The sequence below is a fragment of the Dromaius novaehollandiae genome, chromosome 7, assembly GCF_036370855.1.
Source record: "Dromaius novaehollandiae isolate bDroNov1 chromosome 7, bDroNov1.hap1, whole genome shotgun sequence".
Classification (NCBI taxonomy): domain Eukaryota; kingdom Metazoa; phylum Chordata; class Aves; order Casuariiformes; family Dromaiidae; genus Dromaius; species Dromaius novaehollandiae.
The window spans coordinates 13,847,929-13,865,508 of record NC_088104.1 but is presented as its reverse complement, the minus strand read 5'-3'; the positions used below and the strand labels follow the sequence as shown (position 1 = coordinate 13,865,508).

At 48.2% G+C, this 17,580-nt stretch overlaps 1 protein-coding gene across 1 annotated transcript in view; it reads right to left on the bottom strand.

The window, feature by feature from the left end:
• CLASP1 (cytoplasmic linker associated protein 1) overlaps positions 1 to 5,715 on the bottom strand; it is a 196,169-nt gene extending 190,454 nt beyond the window's left edge. Inside the window, exon 1 of the mRNA XM_026118450.2 lies at positions 5,502 to 5,715. The gene's annotated coding sequence lies outside the window, so the exon portion shown is untranslated. The remainder of the gene's footprint in view (positions 1 to 5,501) is intronic.
• Between the last annotated feature and the right edge of the window lie 11,865 nt (positions 5,716 to 17,580).

Sequence of the window (17,580 nt, the reverse complement as noted above, 5' to 3'; positions counted from 1 at the left end):
AAAGGTTAGTGGTAGAGCAAGGCTTTGAAGTAAAACATTACTGAAAATTAAAATAGCATCACCCATCACTTGTCAGATCGCTAGCAGGACAAGTGGTTCCACAGCACACATGCGAATCTGGTAACCCCCATTCACGTTGCAATAATTGACAGTTAAGATTACTAATTTAGCTGATCCTGAAGACAGAGAACACCTCTCAAAGTACACATGACCTAGAGAAAAGGGTGGGAGAATACCAAGAGCCTTGTATTTTATGGACAAGAACAGAGCAGAAATTCAGTGTCCTTCAAAGCCATTGCAAAGCAATGCTCCAGTGGCAGTAGAAACTGAAGGCAAGATAACTCCCCAGGGGAAAGGAAAATAACCCATATCACCACATGCTGGTTATAAGATCAGGATAATCTAGTTTTAAAGAGATCAGCGGGTTTGTGATATAAATTCCATACTCCTGCAAATCCTCCAGGAGCTTGTTATCCTTACTAATGTATAACTAGCTAGCAACACAGAAGAAACAGGTCAGAAGTTTTTGTGTACAAGTCCAAGCGGAACTACCCCAGAGGCAAGTGCTAGCAGTCTAGTGACAGACTGTCAGAAAAAGAATACAGAGGATCGGATCTTGGGTGCAAGCCCTCACTGGACACTGAGTGTCCACTAGGGACCTTTCAGTAAGGTTTCTTCCCTCTCTACCCCACAATACTTCCTCCAAACATACAAATGTACTTTTCACAATCTTAATGCAGTATCATATAGGAGCAAAAAAAACTCCATGTAGCCTACATCTCAAATAACACTGTTCACACAAAAAAAAATTGATACAGGTAAGCAGATGTTAAAGCCACAGACAGAAGCACCTCCAATTCTAAGACAGTAACTTAAACACATACTTATGAAAACAATAGTCATGCCTGCTCATTCAAAAACTAATCATACACCCCAAACTGAGCAAGACAAGAACTCAGGTAGACCAAGAGAGAGCTTTTTTATAGATTAACTGTGGGACGTAACGTCAGCAGTTCATAAGTCAGCGGTTTTAGAAGTAGTTTATTTTCTCCTCTTGGTCTCTCTTTTCAGAGCCTCAGAGATGGGCTTCAGGCCTAAGCGATGGGGTTAGATGCCGATGCCCACCTCCTCCTGCTCCTCATCACTCCAAATCAAATATATGCATGCATGCGCACTTCTCTGACAAAATAGGACTCTTCACACAACACTATTCCCCAGGGCTCGCAGCCCTCACAGAAACTGTTGGCCAACAACAGGAAAACTCCCAGCAGCAGCAGAAATGCTGACAGGGGCCAGCATACAGTCGACAGCGGCAAACCAGCACCCAGGACCAGTTCAGCCACACGGAGGGAAGCAACAGGTACTCTACTGGGCTTGAGTATAAGCAGATTCTAGGCAGTCTGGCACTCGTAACCGCACATAAGCAGATGGCAGGAAGAAATCAAATCTCAATGCAGGCACAGCAAGGGATTGCAGAAAGCCACCACTACATAAGATTTATAAAAGAGGGGCAGAGTACAGGACAACTAGGAACAAAAATGACCATCAATAATACCATTTATTGGGCTGAACTCTATTGGCAATACATAATAAACAAGCACATGCCACAGCACTTAGGAAAGCGCTAGACAAAGAAACTGCCTGCAATGCAACAGGTAGGGACAGAGGATCTGAATCCTCCATTCTGCTCAGCATCACCTTGAAGCACAGGTCACAGTCAGACTCCATTTTGATCAGCTCTTTGCTTCAACAAGTCAGCATTGTTTCAATTTTGCTTTCTAAATCATTCTGAAATCTGAAATATCTACAACACAAGTTTAAAGAGAGGATCTCAACCTATATCTAAAACTGAAAAACCAGGAAATACTGCACCAGGGCCTGGCTGATGAGACTGTTGATCCTGTTATTCTGCTGACATGGGAAACAAATAAGAGATTTAAAAATGTGCTCACTTCCAATAAACTAATGACGATGATGCTTTTCTAAGAATTAGTTTTGCTGCTCTACTTGGCATACTGTTTTGAGATGCAGAACATGCAGAGATTTGATTAAGTGATGCAGTAGGAAACCAAGTAAGTTCAAACACTAAACATGAATTGAGATCAAGCTCTGAGAAATCACCTGCAGCTTAACAGACCACAAAACCCACTTGTTGCCCTCCTGTAGCCTGAACAATTAGAACTCCACCCAATTCTTCTGTTTTTCTGGGTTTTTCTTTTGTGGGAGAGGGCTAATTCTGCCAAAGAGAGGTGAAGAAAGTAATCTCTCATGTTTATGAGAAAGCTAGATACTTACTACAATGCAGAATACCAAGGAACACACTCGCACGTTTAGTTCTTCAGTATCCTGCTGAGCAAAAACTCTTAAATAGCTCACATCAGGGTTTCAGACAGCTTTGAAGACTGATAACAGGTTGGCCTAATAGACAATATCCAAAACACAGAGAAATCCAAACAAACATGCAAACTTCAACAGTACACAGGCTGATGAAAGCAAAAAAATTGCGCAGAGAGCACCATGAAACGCACACCATTAAACCATGGGGCAATGATACAGCTGTTCTGCATAGTGAGGCTGCCACAAACACCAATTCTCCACCAAGGAAAGAACTAATGCCTTTCTTTACCTAGCACTGTTTGCTTGCAATTTACTAAAGTCACAGCCTGAAGAAATTAATAGACAAAAACAGTCTGTTTTATTAACTCAGCTGAGAAACCAACATATACTGGCCAGCTTTTTTTTTTTTTTTTTTTTTTTAATAAATATATTGGCAAGAGGTATTGAAAGGTACACTGGCCCTGTGAGAATCCAGGCAGAAGCTTCAGTTACAACTGCCAGCCAAGGAGGCGTTAACAACAGCAAGCCTCCCCTACGGGCATGCCAAACAGATTTCAAACCTGAGTCTAGGCAAGACCCAAGATAGTGAGAGACTCCACTGACACAGGAGCCTGATCCAAAGTCATCTGAGGCCAGAAGAGTACCAGTAATAGTAGTTAACAAGCTTCAAAGCCATATTACTCTTATAAAAATCTGCATGTATACTGAAACTGGGGGGGTGTCATTTCTTTATCTATCTGAACATTTTGTGCTCTGCCCGTTTCATGCTTTCCCTTATAACGCAGCTCGACCTGCCTCTAACACACAGACTGTTGAGGGCCAGATATGACTTCTGAAATTGGAACTCATACCAAAAGTGCCCAGACTCGATGTCCACTCCTATCCTCTAACAACTAACAGCACTGACTGAATCACCGATGAATAGAGAAGGACTGACTAACATATGGGAGGAAGAAAAATCACTTCAGTTTGAGTTTTGCTATTTAAATGTCTGGTTTTCATAACACTTAAGCTGTAGCTCAGATTTAAGATTCCTACAGAACTTCAAAGACTACTTATTTTGGAGCCCTAGCTCGTTTACAGGCACTCTTTGCATGCGTCCTCTTAGAGAAGGTCACATGAACTAGAGAAACTTATTTCAATCACATAGGCATGCTGCTGTCTCACTTTTAGCACTGTAAGTTACCAGCCAAGAGAAGCAAGGCCAAAGCATTTAACTTGCTGACATTTTTCTTCTTGGAACACAGAAACTTTTGAGAACTGTCTGATTAATTCCAAAGATTTCACGGGAATGTGGCAGGCGTCAGTGTGAAAGACGACCCTGTTTATTTTGACAATGATAAAAATAAAGAGAGAAGTGCGACTATGAAACACAGACAGGATCACCCGTGGCGACATAGCCAGTCGTTACCAAGTCCCTCTGGTAACTTCCAGGCTTCAGTCAACCTAATTGACAGAGTTCAACAGAGAAAACAAGCAAAAGCTGGACATTGCCAAGCCTAGGACTACAGCACAAAGGCTTGCTTCCTGCAGGAAGCTACAGACCTATCATAGAAAAGACCCTGAATATTATGCTACTGTGGTTTCATCCTGCACTTGGTTTAGTCCATCACCCTAGCAAGAACTCCCCCCATTGGAGATTCCCAAACATCGCCAGCCGCAGCCCTCTCTCCTCCAGCTGTAACCCTCTCTGAACGAGGTTCAGAATCCCACACAGAAGCAAACTCCTGAACTTCTGGTGCCTTCTGCGAGATCTAAATTGGCAACTACCAAGCTAAACAGTGGACTCGCATCACTGGGTATCAGGCAGAAACTGCTTTGGTTCCTCTTCTAGCAGCATCCAGGAAGCATTAGCAGAGATAAAGGATGGACATGCAACCACTAAAAAAACTTCAGAGAAATAATCTAGACAACTTATCAACAAGACAGACTGCGTTGCAGCTGTACCAGAGACTGGTATAAGTGCTGGGGTGAAGACCACATCTCTGCCTTGCCAACACCTGCTGGGGCACATGCTTGTTTGCTTGACCCTCTCCCCTTTACTAAGGAACACTGCCTTATGAAGCAAGTCTGTAAAGCACGGTGATCCACCAGTCAGAACGTGACCCTCACACCTGCAGAGTCTCTGCTCTACTCCACCCAGGCTTCCCATACAACATGGAGGATGTCACTCTGCCTCTGTTTTCCACCTCTTCCCAAAGAGCTGGGAGTAGGGGCTTCCCCTCCCTCACAGATATCTGAGGGCACATACCATACTGAAAATACCTTAAGCGTATGCTGCAGAGGTACATAATGGGAAGACTGATAAATAATTGCATTCTGTTTTCTTCAGACTCAGCATCTCTAAAGCATTTTTAGAAGACTCGATCTAATGACCAAACCACCTCCTGGTACAGATGCAAACTCCCAGTCCTCATCCAACTTGCATTAAAGATTTTGATGGAAATTAAACAAACCACAAACGCACAAAGAGGGCCGAATCCACCCAGACCAGTTACTACTGCGCCACGAGATGGTTTTAAAAACACAGCAGCCTCAAGACCCTACTGTAACCCCACGCTCCCGCCGTAGCACGGTTACATTTCACCTCTCTTCAGTTGGTATGTCCCTGCTGCTGGCCTCTTCTTGGCTGCAAGCGCACCGCGCGGGGCCGGAGGCGGCCCGGGCAGCACCGCCGCCAGCGCGGAGCTCGTCCCCGCTCCCATCCACCGCCCCCAGGCGGGGCGGCCCCGCGAGCCCGGCCGGCAGCGGCGCCCGCCCGCCCAGCGACCCGCGGGAGGCAACAAAGCGCCGCGGCTCCCCCAGCGCCGGGCCCGGCCGCAGCCCCGGGCGGGAGGAGGGAGTGGGGGGGAGGGACCGTTGGGCGCGAGAGCGGCAGCGCGCCGCCCGGCACCCGCGGCCGTTACGCCAGGCGGCCAGACCGCGCGGCAGCGCCGTTACTGGTTGGTTTGTTTGTTTCTCCTTCCCCACCCCGCAGAGGAACCGCGCGACGGGGCGGGCAGGCCGCCGAGCCGCGCTGCCCTCGCCCGGGGGCGGCGGCGCCGCCACACAAAGCCCCCGGCCGCGCTCCGCTCCCCGCGCCCCCCTCCCACCGCGGGCACGGCGCCCCGAGCCGCGCCGCCGCACCTCGCCTCCCCCCACCCCAGCCCGGCGGCGGGCGTTACCTGGCGGCCGGGCCCGGCGGCGGCGGGGCGGGGGCCGGACAGCGCTCAGTGCCGGCGGCGGCGCCCGCTGCGCTGCATGGCTGCGCCCGCCCCGCTGCCACGGGAAGAATGGGAGCCAGCGCGCAGGCGCCGCCCGCGCCCACCGCGCACGCGCGCCGCTCGCCCCGCGCCTCTAGAAGGCTCCCGGGCCGGCAGCGCGCAGGCGCGCGGCGGGAGCGCGCAGACACTCTCACCCTCCTCCCCCCCGCGTACTATAGAGTGCTGGGTGAAGGCTAGAGAGGACACGCCTCCCCCGGCTCTCTAGGGTAGTCGAGTAGCGATGAGGTAAGTGTGCCCAGTGCGCGTGCGCGGGCAGCTCCCCAGCCGGGCTTCCCCGGAGTAGGCGGCGGCGGGGTGCTGGAGCCTGCGCCGCCGCGGGGAGGAGTCGGAACGGACCGGCACGGGCGCGACGGAGGGCAGCTTTGGGGAGGCGGGAGAAACCACTTCCTGGGTCAACCCGCCGCCGTATCGCATTCACTTCCGGGCCGGGGTCGGGTTTTTTTCGGGGGGGGCGGGTAAAACGGCTGCCGCGCCCCGCCCCCCCCAAGCGCGGGGCCGCGAGTGTTAGGGGGCGGCAGCGGCCGCCGCAGCGCGGGGCAGGGGAGGCTGGGCCGGGCCGGAGCTGCTGTGGCGTCGCCGCCCGGTGAAACCGCAGCGGGGGCCCGAGCCCCCGCCGGACGCGGGCAGATGCACGGAGCAGGTCGCCTTGAGTTGCTACCGTTGTACTAAAAGCACATACCTCGGGATGAATTAAAAGCGTTGGGGGTGTGGGCTCCCCCCCGCCCAGCTCGGTCACATGCTGCCTGTAAAGCCTAAACGCCGCTCAGCGCCTGCAGCGCCAGACAAACATCTTTTTCCGTGCAAGCTTGCAGGCCTAGCTGAGACGATGAGGGGAACAACACAGCCCTGACCTGAGGAATTCATGCCGTGGGATTGTGGGGGGCCAGGAGAGCTGGGGGGAATGGGCTGCCAAGCAGACAGCAGCCTGATGCTGCGTTCATGTGCGTAGGCCCCTCTCTGACACCTCTGTGTTGAGGGAAAGTTGTGGACATTCTTAGTTTAAAAACAAAATGCATTTAAAAGGGGAACAAATTCCTCCATAATTCTTTTTCCTAAATGGAATGAGTTGAAGGGCTCTAAATTTTTGACTAGTTGGTAGTCAAAACTAGAACAAACCAGAAACAAACTAGAACAAACACCTTGTGGATATACTCTTTACCATATCATATTTGACATGTTTTCCTCACCAGGCTTCTGATTGCTTCTCTTGCGTTGGTTGTAGGAAACTCATTTCACTTCATCATCATTCCCTTCACATCCTCATCCAGGTCCTCTGAGCCACAGAAATCTGTTGACCTCCATAAGGTGGTATAATATCACCATCTCAAACAAAATACATAGCCAGAGCCATCAAAAGAGTTCGTATGGAATAACTGTATGTAGAAGAAATGGCTCCGTTTCACTCATAACTTCCTGAAATAATTCATGCCCCTTATTGTGCCTGTCTAAGATAAGGGGTTTGGTGCAGGAATGGCCGTCTCTAGAGTCTTTGGCAATCCCCCTCCAAATAACAGCACTGCTGATGTAATCGTTTCAGCCGTCCGGCTCCAGAGTGATGGCCGACTGCTGCTTTGTATGGAAAAAAAAAAAATCAGCATTGCTTGAGCATAAAGTGGAACAGGCTGCACAGATGTCAGAGAAAGCTGGGGATATTCATGCTTACAAGCAGGGCAGCTTTGTGTAAACTAAAAGCAGGTGATTACAAACCAGCTTACAAATTACCTTGGTTCTCACTGCCCTCCTGGAGAGTAGCTAATCTCATGACAGCCCTAGCTGCCTAAGCATTACCTACTGGAGGGACAGAACGGCTCTGCTTAGCGTAATATGGTTTCTCATCCCTATATTAATATTTTTGTGAGCTAAGGAGAGAGACACTCCCTGTCCTCCCTACTCAGTTCTGCAGCCAGGACGCCTATCATTTGCCCTTACCTCATTTTGCAGTCTCCCAACACTGATTTTCATAGTTAAGCTGAATCTGTTAAAACCATGGGCAAAGGTTTCTTGGAGACTCTGGAGAGTTTCATCTCTGTTGTTTAAAACGCTATCAGATTCCATTTTGAGCAAAAAAAAAAAAAAAAAAAAAAAAAAAAAAAGATAAAAACTGAACAGGTATATTCTAAGTTAGCTGAATTATGGTAAATAACACTTAATTCCTTACTAAAGCTAAATGAAATACAACTTTTGGATATCACACATTTGATGTGAATTCATTCTTTTCAGTATTACAATAAAGAGGCCTTTGCCTGGCAGATTTCTCAGTACCACCTTTTTTTTTTTTTTCTTGTAAAACAGGAAGTTTCTCTGTACAGAAATAAATTCCTCTGTCATTTAATCAGCCTTAATGTTTTGTGTGTTTTTTTTCTGTTATTACATAATAATTTCTCTAGTCCCCTACAGAGACATTTAGAATAGTTCGCACCTATGTTTTTAAGATAACCAAATTGTTCCATGAGTAGCAGAACTAATGAGGCCTGGTTTCCTACAGATTTGCGTCCTTTGTTCCTGTAATTCCCACAGCTATCGCAGCAGCCCTACCTTCCTTTACATATCCTGTGACACTCCTCCCTTCAGGGGACACGGCAGGACGCGTGGTTAGTCCTGAGCTGTGCGTGTGTGGTAGGCTGCTGCCAAAGGGATCACGGCATGCCTGAGTTCCCCCTGCCTCTCCCTTGAGGCTGGGCAATGCTCCACTTCTCATGAAACCTGAGATTTTCTTCCTCCCCCCTAAACATTAAGAAGCTACAAGGAGTGGGCCAGCCCAACAGCTGAGCAAAAGCAGACAGACCAACTAACATAAGCTTCATTTTCATTAGGAAAAAGGTCAAAAATAATAGATTATAACTTGGACGGTTTCTTTAAACTTTAAATAGTAGGCAGGAAGGCACCGTTCTGACAATTTTCCCTTTAGGTCTCTTAACATTTATTAGTACTGCATATAGTATTGTAAATACTTCACTCTGCCCTCTCTGATAAAATACTGTCGCTTGATGGATTTTTTTCATCTGTTTTATAGTCTCACAGCATCTCAGTTTTCTCTAAATCTGCCCAAAGTTGGCTCCTCTCGATTATACCGTGCAGTGCAACAACTTTCACAGGTACCTGATATTGCACTAGTTTTAGCACCATCTCTGAAAGGCCTTTCCTTACATTGCCTGGGACTGCTCGGGGAGCCCGTCACAGATACAGAGGAGGATACCCTGAGGGCAACCAGATCCAAGTTATCTTGCGGAATCAAATTTGTATGGATCTCTCGGGTTCTCCAAAGTTACCCTTAGGTAGCAATGACCATGCTATTTCTATACCAGTCTTTGGGGATTTATACCAGGGATGCAGAAAGGACTCTCTAAATCTGGCACTGCTGATCCTCAGACAGAGATTTGAAGGAGACAGCAGTATCTCCACTAGAGGAGCACTTAACATCACTACGGAGTGTTTGACAAGGACTTTACTAGTGGCTTAACAGCAGTTGGCATCACCCTTATAAATAATGCACCTAAATAAAGGTACTTCTTACTATGCTCTCATTTGTTTAAGATCTGCATTTACTTACCTGTCTGGCAGATAGAGCCCCACACAGGCAGGACTAGTGCAGGCAGAAAGGTAAGAACATCTGTCCTCTGAGATGATACTGTTCCCAGTGAAGCAGCACTGATCCATCCATCTGCAAAACACACTTCTCCTTGCTTGTTGAGAAATGGTCTAGTTGTTACAAGTAGGTGTGTGCCTATACGTGTGCAAGAAAATACAGTCCATTTGCAAGGTGAATCAGGAGATCAGCTTATGGACAGCTGTAGTTAGGGCACAGGAAGCTGTCTTTAAAATAAGGGCAGAAAAATTTTTAAAAAGGAATATATGGATAGTCTAGCTTTCATTTAAAAGCATACTACTCTTCTGAACAAGAACACATCAGTAAAACAGAACTAGTGAGAGGCAGAGGGATGGGATGGGATGGGATGCAGTTTTATCTCAGGAAAAAGATTTGCTGTACCTGAGACCTGCTCTTCCTTCAAGGGTCTTTTGCCATCTCCCATTGCCATCTCCTGGCACTTATATCTCTCACACACACACACATCACCTAAACAGACTCGTTTGGTGCTGAGGAAAAGGCTGGATTGCTCCTGGCATAAAGATCAAGAACATGGATCACTACAAAGTGAGGTCCAAGCACTGAACCCCTGAGTAGTGCTAATGCTGCTCTGGCACAGGCTCCTGCCTGAGCACTAGCTAGTTTGGATCAGCATTAAGTTTAATAATTTCTCATTATTCCCTTTGCACATGGAAGTTGCCGCAGACCTAGATCTGAGGCGCTTCCAGCTCAGACAATAACGCTCCTGCGCTGTTACCTCTTAATTGGCATTTTCCTGCCAAGGCTCGTCGGTCTGTGCCGGGCTCTTCCCACGTGAGAGCTGCCACAAACAAGACCACCCACTGACCCACTTAACGCCCATGGGAAGGCGTATGAAGCCTCACTTCGGTCACCAAACAGAAAAGAAAATCCAATATTATAATGTTTTGATGGAAGGGAAGTGAGCAAACGGCTTCGAGGCTGACAGCACACGCGTGTCTGTGCGCGCTCGCTCCCGCGCAGCGATTCGGCCACCCAAGGAAGAACTTCGCGTAGAGAGCAGGTAGCCCTGACGCGGTGTGGACCGAGTTTGATTCGAGATTTCCTGTTGGCCTCGAGGTCCCAAGAGCCATGCGAGATCCCCACAGGCACCACGAGCTACCAATTAGTGCTAATTGTGGCATTCTTCATTTCGTAACTCTGGGGTCTGACCCAAAGTCCCCCAGACATTGCACACGGGTTACTGGCAACAGCTTTCCATCGTTTTTGAGTCGAGCAGCGGCCTCGAAGATGAAGGGTTTCTGGTCCGAGCTAGATGGAGGTACTAGGTCTCGTATTTTTATCACAGCTATATGCGCCCATGTTTTCCCTGGCTGCCCTCAGGCCTCTGGGAGGACATTTACAGGTCAAACTAACAGGAGTCCTATTTTTGTCTTGCATTTGGATTTACACTAAATCACCTTTCAGCCCCATTTCCTCTTCCCTCCTAATAACTCATTTATACCCCTTTGGAAGGATTTATCTCTTCCTGTTCTTGCTTTGTTTAGTCAGCTCCTGTTTTTATTTCATCTTTTTCTTTCACCACCAGAATGCTTATAATTCTCTCTCTTACATCTTTTTTATACATGCACATCACACACTCACATACCTTAGCAGCACGGATTCCTTTAATCTTTGAAAAACATTTCCTTTTTACTCTCCCCCAAATATTAAACCAACTGGAAAGTGACACATCAAGGTTAGGAATGCAGTCTGCTCTTGACAAGGAAAAAACGCTGAGCGTTGCAAGGCAGGCTAAGTAAATGGATTAAGATCCTTTTTAAAGATTAGGTCACCCTCCACCCCAAATGCAGATTTCCACTGAAATTAATGGAAGCCCTTACTAAACGCAGCGGGAGGGCTGACACTGGACAACAACGCAGCAAACGTACCGGCAGCCCCCTCAAAACTGACCATCCAAAACACCCACTCCAAATGGCTCTTAACAAGCGACTGATTAAGTCTATAGTATGTATTAACACCGCAGGATTTCATCTCGTAAAATTATGAGCTGAAGGGGAAAAAAAGCTGAGCCAGTAGTTCTCAGGATAAAAAACAGGACTGTGATTTATCCGATGTGACTGCATTGACAGTGCACCACGGGTAGGTTTGCCCGAGCAGAAGCTGTTCTGCCTCTAACACTAATACTTTGCACTTAAGGCTCCTTCCAGCCCACTCAAAGTGCTAGCAGCTCCAGCGGTTGCATTTTACCTGGATAGTTTGTTTTGCAGGATACAATTCAGCAGAATGCGCTTTAAACACCGCCTGTTTAATGAACAGCAAACCACATATTTATGTGGGACAGCTGAGGGAAAAGCCCTATAGATTTGCCTTACATTTCCTCCGCCTGTCACTTCTGGGCAGATGAACCCAGCCTTTCTAGCAGTCAGACATGCGAACTCAGCCTAGCACCTGAAAGTCCTGCTGGGTCCTTTCCAGCTCCCACATCACCAGAAGTAAAATACCCGCAGGCAGCCAAGTCAGCGGCCGTGCCGCTGCAGCGTGGCCGGCACAGCCCCCCGCTCGCTCCCAGCGTGGCCGCCGCTGCAGGGCCCACAGGCGAGGAGCGCGCGTTAACCCTGGGTGCACCCAGCAAGCCAGAGGGAGATGCGAGGAACCGTCTTCGCCCTTGAAATGGTGCCGTCCTTGGAGCCTTGCAAAGCCACCACGACAGAAGTGCCTCTGCTTCCCTGCCCCTTTTAAAGGCAGCAGAACATATGCAGGCTGGGGGCTTGCGCGAGCACTCGCAGGGAGCCTGCGGCAATGCCAAACCGAGCAGCAAGCAGCCTGATTTCCAGGTCTATACCTGCTCACCAAGCCCTCAGCCAGAACTGGAGAAATGCACAGAAAAAACAGCGTTCCAGAATCATTATCCTAAAATCCACTTTTATTTGCCCTCTTCCCTCCCCCTGCTCTTTAAAACAGCAATTTCAAATTGAGGTCAGGCTCTGGACTGCACAGGGCAGGCCAAGTGCAGGGTCAAATACGTGACGGTGGAAAGGAGGGGTCCTCGGTGCGCTGCAGAGCCTGCAGCTCGCTGCAGAAACCCGCCACGCTGCCTCCAAGCCCTGCAGCATTCATGCTTGCAGTCACGCCTGTTTTTATCAAAGCTGCAGGCCTGCAGTGCACATGACAGCCTCTGCTAATGCAGCGCTTGCTTTACACCCTGCCTGTATCATAGTGTGGCATGGACAAACCCTGCCCTCACTTCCGTTGGTTCCCACGTGTCCACATGCATGCAGACAGACAGAGCTCATAGGACTCACGGACATAGGCAGAAACAGCCTCTGCAATACCCTAAGTCCTGGCAGCAACACTGCAGGCACTGCCAGCGCCTTCAGCTTGTAGGACACACAGGCACAAGCTCCTCGTGTCCACGTGCTTTGTTGAGGCAGGGGCCAAACCGGGGCATCCAACTGCAAGCTCAGAGCAGGGTAGGCAGCAAAGTGCACATTAGGAGTGACCAAGCTGGCTCTGTGAACAGAAGGAGATGCAGAAAAACAATTTATCTTCTAACCGGTCCCAATTTGCGCAGCTCGGACCAACCACCTCATACTCTGCTGGCATTTGTGTCGGAAGAGGACAAGAAAGGCTCAGAGCGCCAAGTTCCTCAGTCCTCCTGCCATCTAGCAGTTGAAGAAGCTACCACAGTGACTAGATGGATAGATAGAAATCCTCTCCTAGCACTGTGCTTGTGTCTTCTCCATGGTTCCTGCTCTCTACTTGATTAACTGGCTGCATCCTTTCTTAAGTCCCAGGAGGAAGCATTTCCTTTACTTACTGTTTTCCTGTCCCTCAGACGGCTCTGTGCTGCTGCATATCCCATTTCCATCTCTGCATTAGTCAGCATACCGAGCTTCACTGGGAAGCCACTCTCAATGAAGTTGGTTGCAGTAAAGCAGCCCAACATAGTAAGAAAAATAAACCCGCATTTTCTTCCCTGATCAGAGTAAGTGTTGCGTAGGAGCTTCCCCATAGCCTATCCTTTCCCAGTGCGAGAGATCCACACAGATATTGGACACGGAAACTCTCAACCAGCAAGCGTTTAACTAATCCAAGCCTCCCAGGACAGCCAGCATCTCAGCTCCTGCCATATGTTTAATTAATGCTAGGTAGGAAAAGTGATGAGAGGCCTCACTGCCCCCTGCATGGGAGAAAATGTTTCGCTTTGGCAGTTCTCACTCATGCAGTTAACCGTTTCCTGGGCTTGCTCCGACTGCTGCTGGCCTCGGGCAGGCAGGGGGGACATGCCTGGATCAGTGGTGCCCAGCAGCGGCCTGACCCAGGGAATGACCCTCCCTCACCGTCTGTGTTGCAGCAGCACCGTGGGCTGATCCCCCATGCAGCCTTATCCCCCACGCAGCCTTGGCTAAGAAGGTGCAGATTATTGCTGTCCGGAGTCGGACATTTCCCTGGTGCCGGGCTTTCATTAAGAGCCTGTGTGTTAGACGGTAAACGCTGGGGGACAGGCTGCGTTTGAACAGCATCTTGGACAGCGGGGTCTGGTCCAAGGCGAGGACCGTGGCTATTCCTGGAACACGTCTAACAGCAGTCACATCCCCCATGCTGCTGGCACCCGGCCTGCCTGGCGCCTTCACCTGCAACACCGCGCCCAGGACAGGGATTTGCACGGCGCCTCACACAACACAACACAGCCCTGGCCTGGCTGGCTGTGTCGCCCAGGCAGCGAGAGTCCGATACCCCTGCGCTGTCAGACGCTAGGAGAGGAGGGATTCATCAGAGCTCCCCTCTGCCCACACCGGTGCTTTACTCCAGCAGGACAGCGGTGTGCTCAGTACCAGAGCTGTGCACGGTTCCTCCCTTGCACCACGAGCTGTTTGCAGTCAGGTTTGAGACTTCTCCTCAGGGCCGCAGACATCTTAAAAGTCAGGTATGCAAACCAACAGGCTCGTTACGGGCAAGAGCATCCCAGGAGCAAGCGTCACTTGCCCAGCCTGCTCTCCACCTCCACTCGGCGCTCGTGAGTGGGCACTGGCACGTGGACCATGGGTTAGGGAGCACTCCCAAAGCGCCGTGTGGCCTGGGCCACAGTCCTCGCACGCCTAACAGGCAAAACAAACGCAAAAAGCGTCAGGCCACATCTTCAATTCCAACCACGATTTAACACTGCCAAGCCCACCAACGCCTCTTCCTCTGGAGGTGAGCATTTGCTTCATGATTCCTTTCTCTCTTCTGTTTTTCAGCCAATTTTGCTTTTCCTTCCCCCTCCATTCCCCTTTTACTTCCAGTGCTGGGAAACGCTGTACACTCCTAAGCCCAGCTTCCCTTCCTGCCAAACGCAGAAATCAGCATAAACAGCAGTAAATGAGCAGATGTTCCTAAATAGCATCTAGGTGTTTCTAAAGCTTGATAACAGTGCTACATCCACAGACACTCAGTAAACCAGCTCCATTAAGTCACTTACGAAAGGTCAGAGAGCTTTCAAGTTATGTCTTGAAACCAAACGCCTAGCATATGCCCATCCTGGTAAAAAACACTTCACAGCCTGCCCTAAAATTACAGCGGGCAACAGGTCTGCCTTTGTCCAAGCTGGATAAATAAACCGGCTGGAGAGCTGAGAACATGAAACTCACCGCAAGGACTGAGATATAACTCATGACACAACACGTCCGCCCATTTGCTACGGAAACTATGTTTGGCAAGTATCAGGTGTCTGAGTTTCTGCTTATATACATCTCCCAGGAGAGCAGCATATTAATAACACAGGCAGCCTAAAAACAGAAACTATCACCAAGAAGCTACCCTTCCTTCTCCTGAGAGTTTCTTGCTGTAGTCTGGGTATCGTCGGGCTTACCGACCCCTTATTCAAGCAGCACAGAATTTTATTTCCCTGCTCTTCATAATTGCCATGTAAACTGATGTGAATTCAAGGAAGGCCAATAAAAAAGTAGAACAAGTCCGGGAAGTGGACTTCACTGTAGGCATAGCTTTCACAAATGTCTGATCACTTGCACTACTACACAATGAACATGGGGAGAGAGCATCAACCAGGGCGTTAGCTTGAAGGAACAGGCATGAGAGTAAGGCCCTGGAAGCTCATGTGACTAGACAGGATATCCCAGGCATGGCGAGCAGTACGAAAAATAGCCAAACGCGGAGAAAAGCAGCAAGTAGACAGGGGCTTCCAGACACAGGCACAAGCAAAACACAAGGCGCGGAGGAGAGCACAGTCACAGAAGCAGAGGAGGAGGAAAGCAACGCAGGGTTCAAAAGGCAGACCAGGGAGCTGGAACGGGAAACACAAGAAGGGAACTGCTCAGACTTCAATGAAAGCAAAATTTGACTGGATAAGTTAACTCATTTTATCGAGTGTATCAGAAAAGCAGCTTTAACTCAAGTGGTCTCATTGGGAGTATTTTGTATTAATTTTATTGGCACTGAAGAAATGTGGATATTTGTTAAGATTTCTCCGATATTTGCGTATTGTCCTAGAGACAAATTAGAGACTGGTGTCTTAGCGACACCAGTGAAGCTCGGTCACACTAAGCTGCTGGGACTGGACAGGTTCCTTTATAAACCCGTGAAGTCACTTCCCAGGAAACCTTTTGCTCTGCTTGTCAGAGGGCAGTAAAAAAAAGCTGTGTCCACACAGCTGAAGTATGCTGCCACCCAGTGCTGAGACTGCCTTCAAGAGATTCAGCGCCAGATAGGAGGAGAAAGTGCAGCCACATTTCTTTTCCGTTTTGATCTAACAGCCATCTTTACTTGCACAACACATGAGGTTAAGAACAGGCATTTTTAAAGAAAACCGTCCATTCTGGGCAGATGTGTTCTCTTCCTGTTGTGTTGCCCTAACTACTTCATGCAGCAGAGAGCAAAATTTCTCCAGAGCTGCATGTCAGTTTTTAAGGATCGAAATGAATCCACATTTCAAATTCCTCTACTACTAACAGATAAGCAATGCCTGGTAATATTTCTCCCAACCACTCTGATCATACTAACCTCAGAGCCCCTCCAGATCTTAACTAAGCATGTATTTTCCAATGGTTTGAGGTATAAACACTGCCTGTTTTACTTTAAACAATGTGAAAAGAAGAAAGCCTGCAGATGGCTGTTGGTGACCATCAGGTTGGTCAAAAGGTTTCCCTAGCATGCCCAAGATGCCAAGTGCTTGATATGAAAACATGTTCATCGAAGTGGCTTCCCTGACCATTCAGTGACAAAGCAAAATAATCTGAGTCACTCGCAGATGTCATTACGAACACATGATGATTCAAATGATCAGACTACACAGGACAGAATTAGCCAGCAAATGGATCAAATTTCTTCTTCTCTCTGAAGTCCAAGTCTCAGAACAGCCAGGATTTAGTGCTGGCCACCTATCTCAGCAGCTAGTTGCTATGACCTAGGCATTTCTCTGAAATCTTTTGCCAAGTCTGACCTAGAGCCAACAGTGCAGCAGTGTTTCATTTCAAGCAGTAAAAAAAACAAGGCTACATATTTCTGAATATGCATCACAGACCTCAGACTGGAATTTCTACCTGTCTCAGATTTGCAGTAAAATCCAAATTCTAATTTCACAGTCAAACTGCACTTTCAAACAGGACTGGATAAGTACAGAAGTCATACATTGGCTATAAAGTATGCCTCCCACATATTTCTTCATACCTCAGCACCCTTTAAAGAGAGATCACGTTCACAGAGTAGTAACCCACATTAACAGCTTTTCCAGGAGGAAAGACCACAAGGCTGGTTCTGTAACATCTTCTCACAATAAAAAAATTCAGAAAAGGTAAAAATGTCTGTTGCAGAAAAAGTCTTTAAAAGTATTTCCAGCTCCTATACTAACTCGAGTAAATAAAGGACAGCTCTGTAGTTTAGATTGGACATGCAGATACCCAGTTTGCATGGACAAGATTAGTAATATCACTGAGGTTAGTATGTCAGCTTTAAGAGTTTTGAGCCAGGTAGGACAGATTAAATTGGAACAAGAATAAATCTTGCTGTGCTATAAAATACTACACTTAACTCTCTGATCTTCTACTACCAGTGCCACAAACCTGCCTTCCCATCCTAGTTCACCTACCCAGTGGACAGAAGCCTACTACAATATTGTGATGTGCTTGTCGCCTCCTGAAGCAGAAGTTATCCTTGTGAAACAGGCAGTGAAACTATAATACAGAGATGAGATGCTGTGGGGCCTAGAGGACAACAGAACTGCTGATACAACCCAGGCTGCTCTGAGTACTGATGCATCTTTTCACGGTAACACAGAACTTTGCTTAGCCTGAGAGCGGTTGCATGTAAAATTGCCACCACCATTTGCTCCTCTCCACAGCCCTGCAAAAAGTCACTTGAAAGGCAGCCATACTCAGCAGCACTGTGGAATGCTTACAGGAAACGGTAAATAAAAAG